The 10,900-nt window shown below is 41.2% G+C and overlaps 1 pseudogene; it reads right to left on the reverse strand.

The window, feature by feature from the left end:
* Nucleotides 1-511: 511 nt before the first annotated feature.
* LOC148872699 (G-type lectin S-receptor-like serine/threonine-protein kinase LECRK2) lies at nucleotides 512-2,909 on the reverse strand (annotated as a pseudogene).
* Between the last annotated feature and the right edge of the window lie 7,991 nt (nucleotides 2,910-10,900).

Below are 10,900 nucleotides of genomic sequence, written 5' to 3' on the forward strand. Positions count from 1 at the left end.
TTGTGGGTCCTAAGAATAGGAAGAAGCTGCACATGCCATGGGGGATAATTGTCGCTGTTCAACTTGATATGTAACTAGCTAGTGTGTAATGTTTGTCATCGATGTTGCAGCTCTTGAGCTCATAGAAGAATCTAACCATCCAAGACTGTTGGCTCCTCCCTCGGCTGAACTATTGATTGATGACATGGTGGTATTGGATGTGATATTTAAAATAATGTAGTAAAAGAAGAATAAATTGAAGAATGGTTTGGTGGTGTTGATCACTAGAACCTTGTTCAATACATAACATTATGAAGTAGGGTCTAAGTACAACACTATTTTGCATATATTACAACAAGAAGAAGATAAAGAGATCGAGATGATAAAGATAACCGATCTAGAGAGAGTAGTTATCCTAAATCGACTAGAAGTGATCCAGCTCTAGTGGGGTCTTGGTTATTATCTGATGATGTATGTGGCAACCTCTGATGATGTGTCTACCTAACTCCAAATAACCCAGTTCCGCACGCTTTCAACAAACTGAGCTAAAGGGATAAGGGCATGGAGTTTCAGAAACTTCGACAATGCCTTCTAGCATCTGCGTGACCTTCTTCATGGTGGGCCTTAGAGATGGCTGCTCTTGAATACACCAAAGAGCGATCCTCACTAACCTCTCCAGTCTACTGATATCGTTCATTGCTTCTGCATCGTTTTCAACCAGAGCGTCCAACCTTCCTTGCTGATAGCAATCGTAAGCCCAATCTGTTAGAATCGATTTCTCCTCACTGCTATCTTCCATTTCCACTTTGACGCTCTTCCTGCAACAAATGATCTCTAGTAATATCACACCAAAACTATACACGTCCACCTACGCAGTGATTGGCATGTTCCTGAACCATTCAGGAGCAACGTACCCTTTGGTTCCCCTGATGGCCGTTTGGGTCGGACTTTGGTTAGACAACAACAGCTTTGCCAATCCAAAGTCTGAAATCCTCGCTGTAAAACAGTCATCCAAGAGTATGTTCTGAGGCTTGATATCACAATGGATGATTTGGGTGATGCACTCTTCGTGCAAGTACACGAGTCCTCTTGCAATGCCGAAAGCAATCTGGACTCGGCGATTCCTATCGGGCTTTGAGATTCCGAAAAGGAAGCTTGCTAAGGTGCCATTGCTCATGAACTCGTATACCAGGAGCCGGTGCTGTTCTTCCATACAGAACCCAAGCAATCGAACCAGATTCTTGTGATGGGTCTTGCCGATTGCAATCACTTCATTTTTGAATTCTTGTTCACCCTCTGCAGCAACTTTGTCCAACCTCTTCACAGCAACCTGATTACTTGATGAACTTAGAGATCCCAAGAGGACCCCTTTGTAAACGATACCAAAAGCACCCCTTCCCAGCTCTTCCTTGAATCCATCTGTAGCCTTTTCTAGATCTCTGTAAGTAAAACAACGCAGATTTGTTTCAAGCAAACTTGTGACCTGTGAACCTTTCATCACTTTGCTGTGGTAGATGAAGGAAAAGAGTAGCGCCACCGCAACCAGCAGTAACAGGTTGAAAAATACCGAGCCACCCAAAAGCACAGACCCAACAACTATTAAAGTGCCTTGATCTTTCTTCCTCATCAGGTATGAAGGTGGAAGAAGATCTTCGAATCGCGAACCGTTATTACCACCTGAATTTCTTACTTTGAGAAAAGCTTTTCCCATGAGCATGCTGTTGAACCTTCCGTTTTGTAGTGGTCGCTTTTTATTATAACATGCATCAACTTGACTGAAGGCAACCGCGCATTGACAATCTTCCAAACAAGATCTTTTGCAGCTTTCCTCGTCGTAAGGTGCTAACTTTTCATAGTCGTTTTTTATCCAATCTATGTCCTGCAACGCTACCACCCTGTATGGATCCCCTTGGATTCCAAATTCATCTTCTCTGCAGACTTGTATGAAATTGGGTTCGCAGCCGCTGAATCTATCAGTTGGATCCACAAAGGAATACTGAGGTGGGCATTCACAAGTTGGTCTCCCATCAGCAGATAGCCTGCAGTAGCTATTGTAGGCACATACACCGCTACCATAAACACCGTTTATGGCAGTACAGATGTCATCAGGAACGTACCAGACGCTGAACCAGCTCTCATTGCCGGCAGAAGTCCTTGGCCGTGCATATTGGGTGAAAACTCCATCAAAATCGAGCGTCGCCCGGTAATAGAATTCATTGGACGGATACTTATCATTCCCTGGCGTGAGCGGGAATGTGCTCCCGTTCCTTCTCAAAATAAAAATGCTACCAGATTCATTAAAGATCAGTCTGTTGCGGAGGGGCTGTGCATTGTCCTCTGACGTCTCACTTTCATAATATGCTCCATAGTTAAACGTAGATGGCAGTGCTATAGGATTAAGCACAACTTTCATAATATGCTCCATAGTTAAACGTAGATGGCAGTGCTATAGGATTAAGCACAACTTTCATAATATGCTCCATAGTTAAACGTAGATGGCAGTGCTATAGGATTATCTGTCCAGGCAAGATGGTGTCCCTTGGATCTTTGAAGCTTTCCCATACATTATCAGAACTGTTACGTGCAAGAACAAAGTTTCCTGTGTCAAGCATTGCGCCATGGATTACCCCGTCACTAATACTGTTCGCAGACCATATCTCTTCACCTTGAGGATCACGGAGCTGGAGATGACCATCTTTCTTGAGCTCAACTTTCGATCCCAATGGTGCAGGTTTATCTCCGTTGGCATACCAGACTATAGTTTTCTCTGGTATCTTGTGGAACCAAATAGCAAGCAAAAAGAGTTTGGTTTCATGGAGGGGACTAAATCCAAATGCAAATTCCCCAGAAGGGGAGAGCCAAAAAGAATTCTTATCGTCTGCGGTGAGAGATGAGCCTAAAGTAACATTACCAAAAGTCTGAGCTGTGACAAAAGGGAGTAGAAAAGGAGAAAGCAGCACCAGAGCATAAACCATTGCAAAATAATAGATCCGCATCGCCACAAATCACGCAATTAGAAGGAAGATGTTGAAGAATTGTTTGAGAGAGCTAGTACTTATAGGCGTAGACCAGGGTTATAACACACATGGTGCTCAATTGTAAGTTCAATTGAACCGGCAAGGCCAAAGCCAATCCTAGAACCAACCTTAAATGTAGGTTCCGGTTCCAAAAACCGGGAACCATTCCCCCTACTAGGTAGGTTCCGAGTTTTGTCATGAAACCAAACTGAACCGATCCATGCTATGCTAAGGACCTTAGTTAATTCAGAATCCTCTAATAAAAAGCATGAAAATGTCCAGAATACCCATTCAGTTATTTTTGGTATTTTCTCTTCATATTGATCATTGTCCCAAACGCTTCTAGTCACTGTGCAACGTTAAATTTCGTGCCATTATGAAACAACATTCTCCCAACCTTCTGTTTCGTCAAACCCAGCAACGCAGCGTATAGGAGGGAAAAAATTGTTTAACAAAATTAATTTAATTATGAAAGAACTTTCGGAAAAAGTAGGAAAACACACGATGCACATCCTATCCGTGAATTTAACATCAATTCATAGTCAAGGTGCATTCCAGTTAAAAAAATCTATTGATTTTGATGTTGGTTTGCCTAAAGTGGGGCATCAAACATCCAACCTAAGGAAACTAGTACTGTAAGATTCGAAATGGACCGGATGGTCAGACCATTAAAAGGGAAACAGTCGCCTTGCCGGCTAGACCAAGGTCTTTAACGCACATGGTGCTCAACTGTAATTTCAATGGAATTGGTAAGGCCAAAGCCAACCCTAGAACTAACCTTTAAAGGGTATATTTCGGTTTGGAATCAACCCCTTATAAGGTAGTTCCAAGTTCTGTCATGGAAGCGCACTGAAGAACGAGTCAAGGTCATTTTCGAAAAAAAGGAAAGCTTTGATCGAGTCTTGAGACTTCAGGAAGTCAGAATCTCCCATGGATTACATAAGAGAGAAACGGCAAGTTGAGGAAAAAAAATTGTTTAGCAAAATTTAATTATGAAAGAAATTCCCCCAACTTTCTGTTTCGTCGAACCCAGCAACACAGCGTATAAAAAAATAAGAGAGAAACGACAAGTTGAGGGAAAAAAATTATTTAACAAAATTTAATTATGAAAAAACTTTTCCCCAACTTTCTCTTTCTGTTTCTTCAAACCAAACAGGGTACGTTCAAACCAAACGGCCAGTTAGCCCGATAAACTGTGACCGGTGCAGTTTTCTGGTTTTTAGTTGGTCTCCTTGGCCCTTGAAGAGACTTGGATTTTGGAATCAAATCTCACCTCCACTGGGGTTGGGGGATGGGCTACCCCTCGTTGTGTAGACATTCAAAGATATCAAAATGTACCAAAAATTGCCTTTCGCATATTATTTTAAAGGTTGAAACTCACTGATTAAAATTATATCAGCTTTCCCTCTTTGAAATGTGTCATCTCTGATGAGGAGGTTATTACTTGTCAAATATGCCATTTGTACTGCAACCAAACATAAACATAATGTTTAGAGAGATAGGACTGTTCATAAAATAAATTTGATTTTTACATATAGAGAGAAAGAAAGAGAGACAGAGGCAAGTGACAACTCCAAGACCGAATTCTGTGGTCTGTAGTCATTGGTCGCAGTCAAGAGCTTCAGTTGTCAAGTTTGCAAATATAGAGAAGTGCCAGTCTGCAGGCTATACTGTGGGCCTGGGCCATGTTGGGCTGTGCTACTGGCCGGATCTTGAGCGTGGGCCGAATTGGGTTTAATTGATATTTTCTTTTTTGTGTTTTTTGAAATTTTTTATTTCTTTGCTAAGTAAAAGTGTAAAACTAAAATATTTAATTTTTCTTTGGGCTTTGGGAATTATTTGAAAAAATAAGAAATGAGAAGTCTAACAAATAAATGAAAAAAATACTTAGCCAAATAAGAATGGAATAAGAAAAATAGAATTTTATTTCATTTAAATCTGAATGATACAAATTACAAAGCATACAATGATTTGATACTTGGATGAATGAAATATGAAAATTGGAAAATGGAATCAATTAATAAAATATAAAAAATATAATATAGTTACAAATTGAAAATATAAAAATACATTATTAAAAAATAACAAATAAATTAAATAAAATTAAAACAAAATTTACAATAATTTGCAAAAATGCTATACAACTATTGTCTATGAATCATAACTTCCATCATCTACTTCAGGTGAATTATCAGGTGTAGTGTCATGCCATTATTTGTCTTGTAATCTATCTTCATCATCCAACCAATCTTTAAAACAAATGAGCATCTCTATACTTTCGTCATTCATACAACTTCTCTTATCGTCCAACACCCTATTACTTACACTAAAACAAGACTTTGATGGAACCGTAGACACCGGTAGGATAAGTAGATCATGCACCATGATGGCGAGAACTTGATAATTTTTTGAATGTTCACTCCACCAGGTTAAAATAACAAAATTATTTGTTCCCTCAACCTAAAGTAGAAAAATTTTCTTGTGAATAAAAACTAAGTTCAATAAATGAACTTGTTGTTGAGGTAGCAGATTTTTGCCTTTTACTTATCAAATAAAAAAGTTTTTCTCTTCTACTACTATGTTCAAGTTCAAATTCAAAAGTAGAAGATGTAGCTATACAATTTGTAGAATTATTTCCTTTTACTTTAGATGCATATTGATGTGGTGTAATCCGGCTGGTCCCTGCTGGAGACGATCTGGCTGTCAGCAACGACGGGGACCGAGTAATCTGCAAGAGATGAATTAGAGATCCCGGGGTGGCTTACCCGACGGGGACACTCCGATGCTTAAGTTAGCACGCAGTAGAGAGCTTGAAGATGATATCAGAGAATTAGAGAGATAGAGAGCAAATATTACACACCATACCTTCGCCCCTAGGGGGTGAGGTCTTTATATACTAGAGTCCCTGCGGGTTTGGTGGAGCAGTTCCTGGATCCTCGCTGTGATGGGATCCGTTTGCGTGTTAGGTGGGGATAATGCCACCACCCGGTAAGGTTGCCCACTTCCGCCTGTATCGGGGAGTGGGTGAACTAATGTAGTCGTTACAAAGTACGGTCCCGTAAGACGCGGGGTATGGTGGTGAGCTCCTCGGGGTTGCCACACGGAGGTCGTCCTTACTAGGTAGTGAGCTGTCTGTGAAGTGCTGAGCTGCTTGGTGGCGAGCTGCCTAGTGGCGAGCTGCCCGACATGCTCTGAATGCCGAAGTGCCTTAGTACTGAGGTGATCTCGACCCGAGGTAGGCTTGTCTCGGGGTGAATTCTTTCTGAGGTGGTCCATATGTCCAGGTTCAATCTGTTGCGGACTTGATATTGTTATCCTAGTCGTGATCTGATACCAAGGTGATCTTAGTTCAGGATAGCTTCAGTTTGGGGTATCAGGGTACCCGAGGTCGCTTTGTAGCGAATTGATCATGCTGAGCTGTCACTTGTGTCGAGTCACGTCCACGTGCCAATCTGACCATGCTGACTTGTCACTTATGCCAAATCACGTCCATGTGTCCCCCTATTACGAGGTTGGACCAAATTTCCCTTCATCAATTGCCCCCCACTCCCCGAGCTAGGGGTCTTGACCTGGTGCGGGGAGTCCACGATGTGACAAGTGGATTTGGCTCAAAGTCCAGGCTGCTCTGTCAGATAGGTCGTCAGTCAGACCAGTTTGGCTGCTCGGCTCAACCAGGAATAACGCAGGTCATGTGCGGTTTACGTGCAAACGTCACGCAATCTACAAATTCCGCGGACGCCAAAAAATGCGCTAAACTGACTTCGACCTCGAGGGTCGTATAGCTAGTTTTCTTAAGAGTCGTTAGATTGCTCTGATCTTGATAGTTGATTCTTCGGTACAGTGGCTATAAATAGGGGGTCCCGAAACTCATTTTTCTTGCCACAAGTTCACAAGTTTGTTTTGAGGTCGCATCGGGATCCCTCAACTCACTCTTCTCTTTGTTTTCCAAGGTCAGCCTTCTTTTTGGTGAGTCCGTGTTTTCCAGTTCTTTCTTTGTTTTTTAATCATGTCTAGTTCTAGCGTAGACAGACTTTTAGGTAGTTCTAGCGAGGTCAAGGGTGCCGTGGTACAATCCGCGGCCCCTGCTAGGGAGGTCAGCTCGCCGCAAGGTGACTCCCCTCTTCTGTCTTTAGTGGAAGCTTCTGCTACCAAAGTTGAGCCATCCCGGCTCAGGGAGTCCGAGGTTCAGGAAGAGGGTCCGTCCTCTAGGACGGAGGCCCCATCTTCTTCTCGATAGCTTGTTTTTTTGCCTTCCCTTAGGTCAATACCCTTGGGCTCATGATCACCATGAGCTCGCAGTCTTTGAGGAGCAGCTCGCGGTCGGGCTGCGCTTACCGCTTCACCCTTTCATTATAGAGGTAGTTAAGTTTTTTAACATTACCATCGACCAACTACATCCGAACTCTATTCGGAATATAGTTGGTACTATCTATTTATTCCACACATACAACCGGCCTCTGTCCTTAGACACCTTCAACTTGATCTGTGCGATCAAGCGGAACTCTCCTTGTCTGCGCAGGGATGTCAGACAAAGCTACTATATCGCACCTCGGCCTGGTTTCAAAATCCTGTTTGGCTGCCCGAACAAGGTTCCCTCCTGGAAAAGGAGGTATTTCATTGTCCAAAATCCTGAAGGGTGGTCTTTTCCAACCCACTGAAGGGTAGCTATCAAGGATGAAGGATTTCTTGGCCGTGGAGGGATTCTGTTTGGTTCAACTAGAAACTGGAATCGGAATCAGCCAAAATTTCCTATTCTGCGCCATTAAAATAACCTCAAAAACATCCACTAATTATAGATTTTCAACATATACAAACATTGGAAACCTGCTACCAAGTGCATATATGGAGAAAATGCTTACCTTCTTTCATATCATGAACAAGATCAACATCCATAGGATCATTTAAAACAAATGTATTTACAGGAACCACAGGGGAAAAGTTCATATTACTCGGTTTCATAACTTCATTATCTATTTGGAAGTTTATGATCTTTACATTGTTCAAGTAACTTGGAGGACACATGTCATGATCACTATCAAGAAGTTGATAGACCATTTTATTTTGCACTGTTTTGACATCAAATCCAAGTCCTTTCCAAATGGATGCAACCAGTAGCCGTGATATATTAGAAGAGAACTGACCGCGGTGTAGTATAGCTCTGTGCATGAAGGAGCCGTCTTCAGAATAGCTCCAACGATAGTGGACATCTTCTGAAGGTTTTCTCTGAAGTTTTTGTAAGATACCAATATTTTCAAGTTTTACTTCTCTGATTTCTTCCCCAAGTGTCTTCTTCACCATGCTGTGAGGTTCTTGGGCTCTATAGCATATTACATAAAACCGGCATGCACAACCAGAGTCATGGAGCTTCCTCTCAATTGAACTTGTCTTAGCATCAACATATTCCTGCATGAGAAAAATATTTGCTTTAAATTAAACATCATTCTAAGACCAACCCTCTGTTCAATGGGTTAATCATCTGGACCAATATTATGGCATCAAAACCATTATTGAAATCAACCACATATAAAGAAAGATGTAAATCATGTTCCATATCCAAATAAAACTCACAAATGCACAGGTGAAAAGAAAAATAAGAAATAATTAGTCATCACTGAACAATATAACACTCAGTTATGTTTATTAGCTATTTAGTTATGACAGATGATATCACTGGTTGCAACATTTTGCCATTTCCCTCTTGTTGCTAGCACCTAATGACAATATTAGTTTATTAGTTATATTTTAGTTAATTCTGTAAGTATCTTGAGGCTGCTAGCAAGAAATTTGATCATATAATTCATTGGTAATGTCTACAGCAACAATATCTCAAATACCAACCAAAGATACAGTGGAAAAAAGTGCTAGAAACATGCACATCCAGTTTAGTGCTTTATTTGACAAGGAGATTTTGAAGGGTGAGAAATTAAAAAAATCATTCGATTTCAATTTTCTTTGAGCAATCCAAAGTACCATAGGAATGACTGAATCAACTTAATGCCAAAAAAGAAACCATTGTAGAGACACTTCTCCCTTGCATTTGGCACAGGGGTTTGAGGCCCTGATTTGCTATGCTTTGGAATCTTTGACTTCCTATATACCCTGCCCCCTTTTCCTGATATTGGTGTACGAAGGGGGCTGTTAACTACTCCAGTGTATCCAGGACTGGTAGTCCACTCATGGAAGCCTTCACAATCTTCTGTTTCACTCTTCCGCTTCAGAGGCTGAGAATCAACAATTATGTTTGCAGAATTTTAATAAGCAATTTGAGAAAATAAATTAACTGCATCACTAAATTGCAATATTTTCATAGGTATACCATTTTATGATGAAATAACTGAAATGAAGCACAATTGTAAAATGTGCACTCAAGATCATTATTTCTTGTTCCATTAGAGGGAATATTAAAACATGACTATTCAACTAAAAGGAATAATCCAAGGTATCCTGTCCGCACTTCAAATGACAGATTCACAATATTTAGTAATGGCACATATTCTAGCTTGACATACTAGTGTCCATTATAAAAATAATGAGCTACAGTACTACACCTCCAAAGAAATACCTAAACTCCAAAGCAAACTTACCAATGAGTGGTGTTTAAGTCACTGTTTTTCAAAAAATATATATATTTTGAATGTAACAGCATATTATGAGCAATAGTGAGACCATTGAGATAGTTTCTGCCAAATATAGATGTAAATACAATGGGCATACTCTTCCAATATAAACTACAAGAATATTTGTGATTTGTTGATTCAACAAGTTCAATCCTTGTATCATCCAAACCGTATGAAGTCTCTGAAACTTACCATCTAGTCTGTAGCTTATTAAAAACAGGAAAAATAAAGACAAGAATGGAAGAACCAGGCCTTTGATTGAACCGAGGAATGCCAATTCATCTTCGACGAACTAAAGCAATACTTAGCTCACCCCCTCTGCTGACCAAGCCGGAGGTGAGAGACGAGCTCAAACTCTACCTCTCTGCAAGTGACAAAGTGGTAAGCTTAGTCTTTGTCAGAGAGGTGGACAAAACGCAATTACCAGTATACTATGTTAGCAAAGTACTTCACGCCTCCAAAACAAGGTATCCAAACATTGAGAAGCTCGCCTTCGCCTTAGTATTAGCTGCCCGGAAGCTGAGACCCTACTTCCACGTGCACTCCATAGTGGTGCTAACAGATCAGCCAGTGAAACAAATTCTCCTGAAACCCGAGATCTTTGGAAGACTCACCAAATGGGCAATCGAGCTCAGTGAATACGATATCCAGTTTGGGTCGCGCTTAGCAGTTAAGGTGCTAGTCTTGGCAATTTTCATCGCCGAGTGTACCTTCAGCTTGTCGTCACCCAAGCAAGTGATGCTAGCAATAGAAGTTTTATCCAACGAGGCACCCCACCTCTCAAGATAGCGAGCTAGGACGAGGAGCCTTGGATACTTCATGTAGACGGCTCGTCTCACCAGGGCAGAAGTGGAGCTGGGTTAATACTACACGGACTTTGCGGAACAAAGCTGGAATACGCGCTCTGGTTTCTATTCCAATCATCAAACAATGAACCTAAATATGAGGCCCTACTAGCAGGATTGGCATTAGCAAAGGAAGTAGGAACTAGACACATAGCTATATGTAGCGATTCACAGCTCATCATAATCCAGGTAAATGGGAACTATGAGGCTCGGGATTCCTCCATGATGGTGTATCTCACCAAAGTTAGAGGATTCCTACTAGTTTTTGAGTCATGATATCTCCAACAAATTCCAAGATCGAAAAGCATGATTAACTCGACAAAACGAACCATCTACATAGAGGAATTACCATGACCTTCGATAGAAAAAGCGAGAGAGGAGGTCTCCAACATCACTATCGCAGAGCCGAGCTGGATCGACCCACTCTACGATTACTTGAAAC

This window comes from Nelumbo lutea, chromosome 2 (genome assembly GCF_056320005.1).
Source record: "Nelumbo lutea isolate HS-2025 chromosome 2, American lotus-T2T, whole genome shotgun sequence".
In the NCBI taxonomy this organism is placed as follows: domain Eukaryota; kingdom Viridiplantae; phylum Streptophyta; class Magnoliopsida; order Proteales; family Nelumbonaceae; genus Nelumbo; species Nelumbo lutea.